This window comes from Pygoscelis adeliae, unplaced genomic scaffold (genome assembly GCF_000699105.1).
Source record: "Pygoscelis adeliae isolate BGI_AS28 unplaced genomic scaffold, ASM69910v1 Scaffold121, whole genome shotgun sequence".
Lineage (NCBI taxonomy): Eukaryota > Metazoa > Chordata > Aves > Sphenisciformes > Spheniscidae > Pygoscelis > Pygoscelis adeliae.
The window spans coordinates 3799818-3811565 of NW_008824359.1; positions in this window are offsets into that span (position 1 = coordinate 3799818).

An 11748-nucleotide genomic window follows, 5' to 3' on the forward strand; every position below is an offset into this window, starting at 1 on the left:
TGTGACTTCAAATCACATGCCCTTTGGGAATTTCAGAAGGGAATACTACCAACACAAAGGAAAAGGAAACAAAGTAAAGTGTGTTCAGCAACTTGAAAGAAGTAGTTCTTTTCTTTTCTTTCCTTTTTCTTTTTAGTTGGCCTTTCCAGATTCTTACTAAAAGCATAATTTAGTCAGAGGCTGTCTTCCTTTTTAATGCTAAATATGTAGGTCGAAAAGTACATATTGTCTGGAATTCAATGTTACAGATGAAAACCATTCACCTTCCTCTGACAATGCAATCAGTGTCTGGCATTAGAAATTGGGCTGATTTCAGAAGGTTTTACAAACTGCCTATGCAAACCCCACCAAAACCAAAAGTTTTGTTATTAAATCCTAAATTACCATTCCATCCAGCATTGCCATGTTCCAGATATTATCTACTTTTCTCTCAGACCTGACAAAGCTCTTTCCCCCAAATTCCCTGTCTATCCTATCATGCTAGGCAATCAAACAACTGTGCCAGCTACATCACACAGTTATACTGGTAAGACAAATATCTCACTTAGTATAATTCTTAATTGTTATTAGGTAAAATGTTCGTATGCAAACTGCCTGCTAGAAATCATCTTGATGAATAGAATAGAATAGAATAGAATAGAATAGAATAGAATAGAATAGAATAGAACATTTCCGTTGGAAGGGACCTACAATGATCATCTAGTCCAACTGTCTGTATTACTGAATATAAATTCAAGAATCCAACAAATGATTCCTATTCTTCATGTCTTACACACCCAGGTTTCCTCCAAGATAATCGGAAGAAGGTCCTAGGTTAGGCAGGGTTAGACACTGTGATCAGTTTTTGCTTTCCAGGATCCAGTAGCTTCAGACAGAAAGCTTAGATACTTTGTGAGAATGGAGATTACTTGACATAAATATTTGCAGCAATCTGATATTCTAGACAAACTGCACATTTGCAATTGCTGCATCAGTAAAACTGGAGCTGAAAGCTATATGAACAGGGTAGTTGTTGGATAGTCACACCAACAACTTAATTTCAAGAACTTGTCATTTGCACAAAAGAAGACCACTTGTAATGAACAACGATGATTTATTAAACTCAACGGCAGAAAATAATTGAAAAAAAAACCCACAAACATTTTGAACAGTCTCCATCCATTAACACTTCTGTTTGAGGAACCAGGTGTTACACATCTTGAAAAATGGGATCCAAGTGCTTGCTTTTGGTTATTTTCCTTTTTGTTTGTTGCATTGCTGCAGGCAGAAGCGAGGTTACCCAATGGAAATCATCACTCCTACTCTTTGAAAAATGCTATTCCCTTGTCTTCTCTTAAGCTTTGTGGTAAATTGTCTGCCTCCCTGTCTCTCTAAAATAATGTGCAAGGCCTCAGGAATATCTTTATCTAGTTCCTGCTGCATGCTAGGTTATATTCCATTCAGCCGGCTTGATCTGTATGCATTTGGGTTTTCCAGCTAATTACTTTGCTCTTATTGGTATCATTAGTTTTATTGTTGTTGTTTTTAAGAGGCTTTTCCTGCCTAACTAATTTCCAGATTTTTTATTTTTATTTTCCTGAAATACTGAGTTACAGGCGAAGACAGCAAACCTCTTGTGTTCCTAATCATAATCCCCAGTTTCTGAAACTTTTAGGCTTTCTCATTACTACTCCTAACAAAAAGCATTTAAAAGCCATATTTCCCTTCTTGATGCCCTGTAGCAAAAACAGGTTTTCCACATATAAAAATTCCCCCACACAGGGCATTTTCAGGTTACCCCTGGAACTTTAAATGTTGAATATGAAGCACGGAGGACTTGATGCCATGAGGCAACTTGTTCCCCCAGATGCAATACCATGCCAACATGCTTTCGGACAGGAGTCTGTACCCAGGCAGTGCCCTGTTACCTTCTCAGATCACATCAGCCACTACACAACAGAGCCATATTCTCACTTGCTCATACTGCTTGCAGAAGAAACAGGGTTTTTCTGGCCTAAGTGCTGCGCAAGCAAAAGACTCGATGAACTGAATGGACTGTTTGATTTGTCCTTCTGTTGTTCTAACACCACTAATTGGTCAAAATAAAATGAAAAATACTGAGTGGCTTTCTCAAAATGAGAAACTGTTTTTTGATAAAACTCATGTGCCAAATTCATCTCCGTTTGTGTAAACTGCAGACAGTTGCCCTCCAAGAGACAGTCGGCTATCTCCATCTGTCCTTCAACACCACATTTGCAGAAGCTCATTAGGTTAAGGTGAGGACCACAGTCAGGCCATCTGCCATTGGCCTCTTCCATATCACCACCATTGTGCATCACCCAGTTACTCCTACATAACAGCCCATATTTTCATAGAATCATAGAATACCTCAAGTTGGAAGGGACCCATAAGGATCATCGAGTCCAACTCCCTGCTCCTCGCAGGACTACTTAAAACTAAACTATTTTCCTTAAAGGCACTCAGGTTTGAACTAAAGACATCAAGGAATGGGGAATCCACCCCTTCTCTCCATAATTTGTTTCAACTCTTAATCAAAATCAGTGCTTAAAACAGGTTATTCTGTTTTCTATTATTTGTTTATTTATTATTTATGTTCTCTGTCTACATACTGCAAACCAGGTCTCCTCTGAAACATCTGCCAGACTCAGTAATTGGACACAGTAATTACAGTGACTTTGCTCTGGGATGGAGGAAGAGCGCTCACACTCAGCTGCTGCTGAGAAAGCTGCTCGTTGCCACGCTATATTGAAGTTAGCAGCCAGCTGCCCCATTGCTTAACCTGCTGGTGTGTCTTGATGTCTCCCCACACCACAGTGAGGAGGCAGCTCAGACTTGCTGATGAAGGTTGGCTGTCCCCAGGACATGTGCCCACAGTCTCCTCTATCAATAGTGGATCCAGCTCTGGAAGGAGCTGATATGCAGCCCCAAAAGGCATTAGAGACTTACTCTGGCTTTGTGGCCATGACAGTAAAAGCTCCGAGAGCAGAAACTGCATGTTCAGGGAGAACTTGAAAACATCTACTGGGAACTGATGTCACTTCATTTGGATTTTACCCCAGATTTCCAGCAACAGTAGGGCAGGCATCCTAAAGGGGCTAATGTTAATAAATACATGCACATTAAATGTAGGTATTTCAATTCAGCTTTTGATGCCATCTAGATGGCAGTACCTTGAATATCAATCTGTTTGAATGAACACAGTCTTCACTGCGGTATGCCTCTAAGTTTATGGATGCTTACTTTGCTTCTGGCATACACGTCCTAACTATAGCAGAGGAGGAAAGAAATCTATTTGTGATTGGCAAAGAGATTTTTCTCTGGATGATAACTTTCCATTCTTAAGCACTTTCATAGGCTTGAGTGTCTATATTTTTCTCTTCCAGCAGCACTGCTTTGCCAAGTATGCTCCTTTTATTAATACAAATCTATTGGAGCTGTCACACTCTCCTACTTTCTACTGAACTTGACCTTGGAGGAGCACTAGGCTCGTTTGGTATATGAAAACAGAAATACACCCTGCCCTTCCCTAGCTTCCCCACTACTCCCTTCTCAGACAGTTGTCATCCTTTAACAAGCAAAGGAGCTTTACATGGAGGTAAGCAAATATAATAAACTGATCTCTTTGAAGATGAATTACACCTTCTTCTTTTTTTTTTCTTTTTGGAAGCCTTCAAGACCGAAATCTTAATAAACAGCTCTTCATAAGATATCCACTGTCACTGTTTATTTGTCTGGAGCATTTTTTTCCCATTGGTATACCTTTCAGCATTTACCCAAGCCAAAAAAATGCTACTTACTGATATAAACAGGCTTGCAATATTTAAGCAAAACATATAAGCTCTTCTACAAAAGCCAGGTTGACAGCAACATTTCAAAAGTGAGACTATAATGTAATAAAAACATTATCCTGGCTTGTGTCTGCACAGAGAATAAGAAAATTAATGAAACATTGTGACACATGAGGACTGGGAGAATTTTCCAGAGAAGGGAAAAATGAAAGTGGAGCTAGAGAAGAACAAAGCAAAACTTTCTGAAAAGGCCATGTTTGACTACAAGAATTTATGGCTTCTCTTCTTATTTCAATGGACCCTCTGTGAAGGCACTGCCCATGCCAAACCCGAATGATTTGTTAGCTGTCCACCAAACCCTTTTTCTTCAAAAGGCTTAACTCCAGTTACATATCCATTGTATTTCCACAGAATGCTGTATCCCTGTTTCAAATAGCAGAGCTTAATGCATCCCCAAAAGCATCCCTGTCACTGATGTTAGCAGTAATAAACATGGCAGGCTGAGGATATATTCCCAGCAGGGCTTTGACAGTGCTTAATATAAGTCCCTATATGCCTACTTATACAGAAACAAATCTGTTACTTGATGATGTCTCTTTCTATTCAGGCATTCAGGTGAAAACCTTTCTCTTGCTGTCGTTCCTCGGTGAGATGCAGCTTTTCTGTAAATAGCACTGCAGGCTGATTTCTTGCTTCTGTTCCTTCAGATCTTGAAGCAAAAGCTCTGGGAGCAACAGGCTGTAGCTATGGCACCAAAAGTGCGTGAGGTTTATGATACTCAACATGACTTTTATTATGCTATACCCTGTCTTAGTGCCATACAGCCCTTTCTGACATTAATCCCAGCAGCATCCCTGGAGTGTTGTTTGTTTTAACTACCTGTTTGTACAGATAGAAGAGGAATGAGTGACAAGAAACTGCATAGTTACCTAGTGGCATAGCCAATGGACTATTGCCCAATCTAGCAATATGAACGAGTCAAACTGACACTGAAACTGAGAGAAACCTTTGGAATAAAGGTAGTTGCCTCATGAGATGGAGACAATGGCAGCCAACAGAAAAAATTGGGGTGTTGGAGTGCAGCCAGAATATTAGTGTGCTGCAGATATTTTTGCTTGCCTGTCTTTGAGAGTCATTGTGACCTTGGAAGAGTTAGCATGGCCATGAAGCTGTCCCACCCTCCAAGCTATGCAGAAGAGAAGCACAAAACAGATGTAAAGCCAGCCTGGTATACTTCTATTTCTGCTCAGCAGAGTTCAGCCAAAGTATATCCGATATTATGCTTCTAATCTTGCTTATGTTCTGTACTCTGAGGTTTCTCTGTTCGTGTAGTGCCACAGGAGTGGTGTATCGGTAGGAAAGAGGTGGGTAGTGAGTATGGAGGTCCTGCACATGCACCAGTGCCCCAATGGTAGACCATGAAGAGGGAGAGCTTGGCGTGACCAGTGGATAAGCAACTGCATTTCACTCTTTTAAGCCTGACGTCCAGTTCAACACACCACAGAAGTTGACATCATCATTTTCTGAGTCTCTTTTCAAAATACTACATGGCTTACTGTCTGCTCAAAGATGACTGTGATGCATTAGAGCATTAATGCTAACCAATTCCTATGCAAAACTCCATATGACTAAAATCCAGTGGATATTTCACACCTTCTGGAAGACTATGCATTGGATGAGAACTGAACAGGAATAGAAAACTTCAATTAGCTTCAATTTCAAACCCTGTCTTATTTAAAGCTGTCAGTTTTATCTCTGCGTCATTCATGATGCCTTTATCCTTTATTCCACTTCCTTTGCATAAGCATCAATAAGACTTCAAAAAGAAAACTTTCATTTTTTCCATTATCCCCAGGTCTACCTTACTGCATGTGTGGTACAGAGCAGCAAACCGCTTTCGGCTAGAGTATCATTTTCTTCTTTTTTCCTCTCTGTTCTTTTTTTTTCTTCTGATTTTCTTCTTCATATAGCAGTAATTCATGTTGGTTCCTAAGATAGTCACAAAACTACATGCCATGGCTATTGATTCATACAAAACCCTAAACACCTTTCCAGGCACTCCACTAAGGGATTTCAAAACCCACAGAATCATTCCTGGATAAATTCTAAGTATTGCAAGACTCAACCCTTTTTAAATGAATGAATCCCTTGCTAAAATACTTTTCTTTCTCATGGTAATGAAGACACTGCCCTAGGAAATAATCTTAGCAAAGACTGATTTCATAGTTTAAGATACTGGTCACTGAGAGTGAATTCAGTGAAGATGACATTCAGAGAAGTAGAAATTGAGACTCACATCCATATCAAAAACGTTTGCACATGGTTCTGAGGTAGTTCTTTCAAGGTTACCGTCTAATTCCTTGGACAAGAATCCTTGTTGCATGCAGGTCATCTTTAGATTGATGAGGAGAAAGTAAGAATATTTCTTGGAAAGATATGGATGTGAGTCTCAATTTCTAATTCTCAGTCTCAACTGAGGGCAAATCACTTTGGCTAAACGATTAAATAGTAATTGGGCCAGAGAAAAATAGAGAAACTGACTGTACGGGCATGTGGTCAAGGGTCTTTGAAATACAGCAGACCCTGATTAAAATCCCTTTTCCCAGTGAGAGTGAAGAGACACTTGAACCTTCATCATCCACTTGCTCTGTGTGCACTCTACACTACTGGCTATTCTGGGTCTCAGGAAAAGCTTTCAAAGGTTGTAACAGAAAATGGGAAAAATGTCATTATTACACTTGGTATATAGGTGAGGCATTTAGGCAAAGAGCAGAATTTTACTAAAGCCTGACATTTGACTCCACTGGATCTATGTAGCCTTTAAGTCCATCACAGCTTTCTTTTTGATAGGCAAATATGTGTCATTTGCTTTACATGGTTTTAAAATATTCTTTTAAAATCAAGTATGCACCATTCCAAGTGGAAAAATTATGCACACAATTTTCCACAAAATATCAAGATAAGTGGAATCACAGCAGTGTACTTCTGAATATTTTAAGAAGAAAGAAATTCTGAAAAGTTATTTATAGCCAGCATAACTGGAATCAAAAGTTCTCCCTATCTATCAGCACAAAATCAAAATTAGAAGAGTCAAATTATAAAAAATAATACTTCAGAGGAATGAGATCAGTGAGCGACCCACTTCAAACTTTGTCCAATTGAGTCATCTCCCTTTCTGATTTTGTTGTTCTATTTAACAGTTAAAAATAAAGAGAATTAATTGGGGGAGAAAATCTAAACCAAAACTTGAATTGTGGTGACCACCCTGAAATATCCTAAAAGGGGACTGCCTTCTGCAAGGTGAATATCCATCTTTTTTAAACATTAGGTATCTAAAAGATGACTTGCCTTCACCACTCCACCATCCTTTCTACCTACTGAACCCCTGGGGAAATGTCAGAAAAACTAAAAATGGGTTCACACAAACTTGTTTTCTTGTTACACAACAGTTTTATGAGGCCTGACCAGATTCCCATGTACCACAGCCCTGCACCCTTGGGGACTGCAGCTACTGCCAAGCAGGGAGAGCTCTCATGTGGAGAGGGTTTTAAAAACTCAGGGTCGGCCCAAAACACCAACTCTGTGAGATCTAGGGTTGCTCCAGCACCACATCATAGGAGTACTCGTGGGTCACAGTATTTTATTCCTGAAAATCAAATTCAGATAAAAAGCGAGCCTTAGTTTAATACAACAGTGAAACCAATATTTTATATTGAGACTCAAACCCCTGTTTGATTACTAGCTGCAAACCCTGGTTGTTTTAACATCCACATGTAAGTTTTACACGCACCAGAACCTCTTCTTTTTTTAAATCCTGATTAAATTCGTCTTTTATTTTCAGCTTCCACTACAGAAAGAGCTTACCATAAGCAGAAAGCTCCTCACTAATCTCCAAATCTCCATGGAGAGTGCATCTGTTATGGTGCACTCTCTGATCTTATAGTTTTCCTACTGATCTAAAAATAACTTTTTTCATGGGTCACAGTATTTTATTCCTGAAAATCAAATTCGGATAAAAAGCGAGCCTTAGTTTAATACAACAATTTTTGTTGTATTATTTTATACCAATATTTTTAAACCAATATTTTATATTGAGACTCAAACCCCTGTTTGATTACTAGCTGCAAACCCTGGTTGTTTTAACATCCACACGTAAGTTTTACACGCACCAGAACCTCTTCTTTTTTTAAATCCTGATTAAATTCGTCTTTTATTTTCGGCTTCCACTACAGAAAGAGCTTACCATAAGCAGAAAGCTCCTCACTAATCTCCAAATCTCCATGGAGAGTGCATCTGTTATGGTGCACTCTCTGATCTTATAGTTTTCCTACTGATCTAAAAATAACTTTTTTGCTCATATTTTTTTTTTACAAAACCTCTTGTTTCTTTTTCAGTATATCAGAGTAACAGCTATGAAATAAAGGCCAAAAAAAATCTGTTCTTTTATTCTGGCTTTGAAGAAAGCTAATAGAAATAACCCCTGATTCACTCAGAGAACTATTTTTATGCCATTTATAACATGACCTTCAAAGAAAGACAAAACACCTTCTTCAGTGCCTTGAAACACCTGTCGTTGGATCTAAACCTGCATCAATGAAATCAAAGCGCAGAGCTCTGTTTCGCTGGACCCATACGATGCAGGGAGGCGCACCCCTCCCCAGGGCCATTATAGCAAGTCTGTTCAAGCATCCTTGAACGCTTTGTCAGGTAACATGCTTTATGTCACCTCTGTGGGACCAGACCCTGCCAGGAAGAGCTCCTGTGGCTCCTACAGAAAAGTCACTTTGTACCTTTGCCTTTGTATGATCACGGCGCGCCTCTGCACAATCGGACAGCGGCCCAAATTCTGCTGCAGGATGAGTGCCCCCCGCCACTTAATGATGTGCTGCCAGGACAATGCACATCCTTCCCTTTGCCTCAAGCCTGCTGTTTTACACTGTGACATTTCATTTGGTGCCTTCCAAATTCTGTGCCATGAAAAAATTTTAAATCCATTCCTTTCACCCTTTCCATGCTATCTGTGATCCAGACCGTATCCCATCAGACTTCCTCCTCTTCCAAAGCGTGTGCATTTAACCTGTTGTTGTACAGAAGCTGTTCCATGTCTTGTAACATGGTTTTTCTGTCTTTCACCAGATCTTTCCCTCTTCTACTATTTCCTCTGAGACAGGGCACTTGGAGCTGTGCATCTACAGTGCAGATGTGGCGTGCCAGGAGTGCAGGCAGCAGCTTGGCACTATTTTCCAGCTCAGTCCCTTCACTTACGGTTCTTCTCATCATGTTTTTGACTGTAGCTGAGCTCACTGTGGGGGCAGAGCAAAATGAGATTGAAATGCTGCCAAAACCAGTGAATACGACCCAGCATTCAGCTTTGTGGTGGTGTAATCTCCTACAGTTTCTGATCCTTGGCTGGCTGGATTTACGGACAGATTACTGCTGAAGGGGAAAGAATGAGTCTGGGAGGAAAAGCTCCTTAGGGCTATGCAGCCTCTGCCTGCCAGTATCACTTTACCTGCTGCCAGCACTGCCTGGCAAGGTTTTCCACTGTGTACCCTTTGTCAGAAGAACAGGAAAAGGAAGGTGAAGAGTGCTGACTTCCTTCCCTTGTTATCCACAGCTGGACTGCCCACTCGTGCAGCCCACTAACCCCTCCAAGCCATGGGAATCCAACCTCAGCACTGTTGTTGCTCCAGAGAGGCTCCAGCTCATTTCCCACCCCCTGGCCAAGCCAGCAGCATGAGCGTTAATCAGAGCAGTGTATGAAGCAGCAGCACAGCGCACTTTGATCTACCTCCCATAGGACAGACCCTCCTCTACCCCTCCTCATACTGTCCCTTCACATGGAGGCTGAGCCACCCTCCTGAAAACCCTACAGGGTGTTGCGGACATTGTACTTGAGCAAGGGCAGCCCAGCTGCAGAGCACAGAGCAGGAGGACCAACTCCAGGGTGAGTTTCTGGGCTCTCCCTTGCAGCCGTCACTCCCTGCGCAGCACCCAGGAGCGACGTGCTGCATGGGTGGAGGTGGCAGCAGGAGCACTGCTGCAGTGCAGGCAATCCAGGCAGCCCTGCCTGCCTGCCCATGGCTCCCTGGCCTCACACACTTCCTGCTCATCCCACCTAATTAACCTCCACAGTTTTGCCTTTTCCATGTGATGCTACTATTCAGCTGCATAAACAAACCCATCCTGGACAGTAGCTACCAGCCCATCTAAGCTCTCACCCGATCCAAATGTCAACGGCTGTTAAGAGTAGAAACCGTCCCCCTCTTCCCAGTTTTCAACTCCCCTCAGTAATCTCAAAGAAGAACAGGGTAAAGCTACTAGTAAGAAGGAGAACATCCCACTTTCATGTCCCCTCAGGGAACAGCAAATTAAAAACCTGTCCAGGTAGCACTCCACTGGGCCAGGATGCGCAAACCATGGTACCTCCTGAAGCTTTGCAGGATCCTTTGGCCAGAGCTGCCGGCTGTCTTTTGGGGTCATGGGAGAAGAGGGGAAAAGAAGTAGAGAAAGTGTTTTGTTCTTTATTTAGAGAATCCTTTTAATCAGGGTGGCAGAGACAAAGACAAACAACTTCTTAACCTCAGGTTTTGGGTGCTTCTCATTACACCGAAATGGGCCTCACCCTCTTTCTGTAGCCACTCAAGTCATGGCAAAGCACTTGACTACAGACACATGTGGGTTATGGCTTGCACTGAAATGGCACCAAAGGCAGCCTTGATGTGAAAACATACAACTTTGTAATCAAAACCCAGAGACAAAACAACAGGTAACAACATCAATCCATTCTCTTGCTTTATTTGAAAGCACAGTCAGATAACAAAGTGCAGAAAATAAAGTCTGCCCGTGATGCCATCAGTCTGGTTGTGTGTTTAGAGGAATAAAAAAGGGCAGAGAAAAATGAAAATAACCAATCTGTTGTTCCAATACAGTGACAGCAAAGTGTCCCCTTGTGTTTAGTGCAGCTAGTATGCTAGGTTCTTTACTGCTTCATAACACAGTGTTATATATTAACAACATATTAACTCAGCAACATCACTTGAGAACTTACACAGTTATTTACAGGTTCACTCCATAAATTTTCTCTTACATTGTTGATTGCAGTTCCAGGACATTGCACTGACACACAACACGTTGGAAACATTTATGGACACTAACAACTGAATTTTGTACTGTGAGTTAGAAGACTGTAGCAGTTTATGAACTATCCCACCACTCTGACCTCTGAGGTTCATTAATAACCATACTCAGATCTTCCATGACGCTTTGAGCTCCAGTATACCCCAAAGAATGCAGTAATAAGTATTCTAAAGTTCTGTATTAATTTCTTACAGCTGTATACAGCTTTGAATGCTGCTTGCAACACCAACATGCTATTACTGACACCAGCTGTACAGTCCAGTAGGTCATTGGGAAGGTTAAGTACATTTTAAAAAGAATATAATGAAGCAGAACATGAAGAAAGTTGAAATCACTCAGTGACAGGAACAAAGCAGCCTTCAGCCTTCCTCGCCTTTATGCTACTGGCCGAGTTAAAAGCTTACTGCAGTCGGTACCTCCTCTCAGCAAGAGGAACCCTCTTAGTTCAAGGTCTAGTTATCTAAGTCAGAGCTGGAGAACTAGCCCCTAGAAAGTGGTCAATACATCTGTCAATTCTTGTGTCAAGCATGCTCCCCTAAAGTTGAAAAGATACTTTCTCCTTTTATTTCTATCACAGTTTCAGAGCATAGCCAGTCCCCTGGTTTCAGTGGGGTTGCTCCTGATTTATCTCATCTCTAATTGAGAAAGAAGCCCAGCCCCTGCCTACCTTCCCTCTTCCCTATTCTATTGCAGGTGTTGTAAACCAGGTGCAACTCCAGCGAGGCTGGTAAGGCTGCTGTGGTGGAAAACGTGCAAGACAAATAGGAAACGCAAGACTTTTTTACATTAGAAACTGGAAATAGGTGTGGACCATGGACTT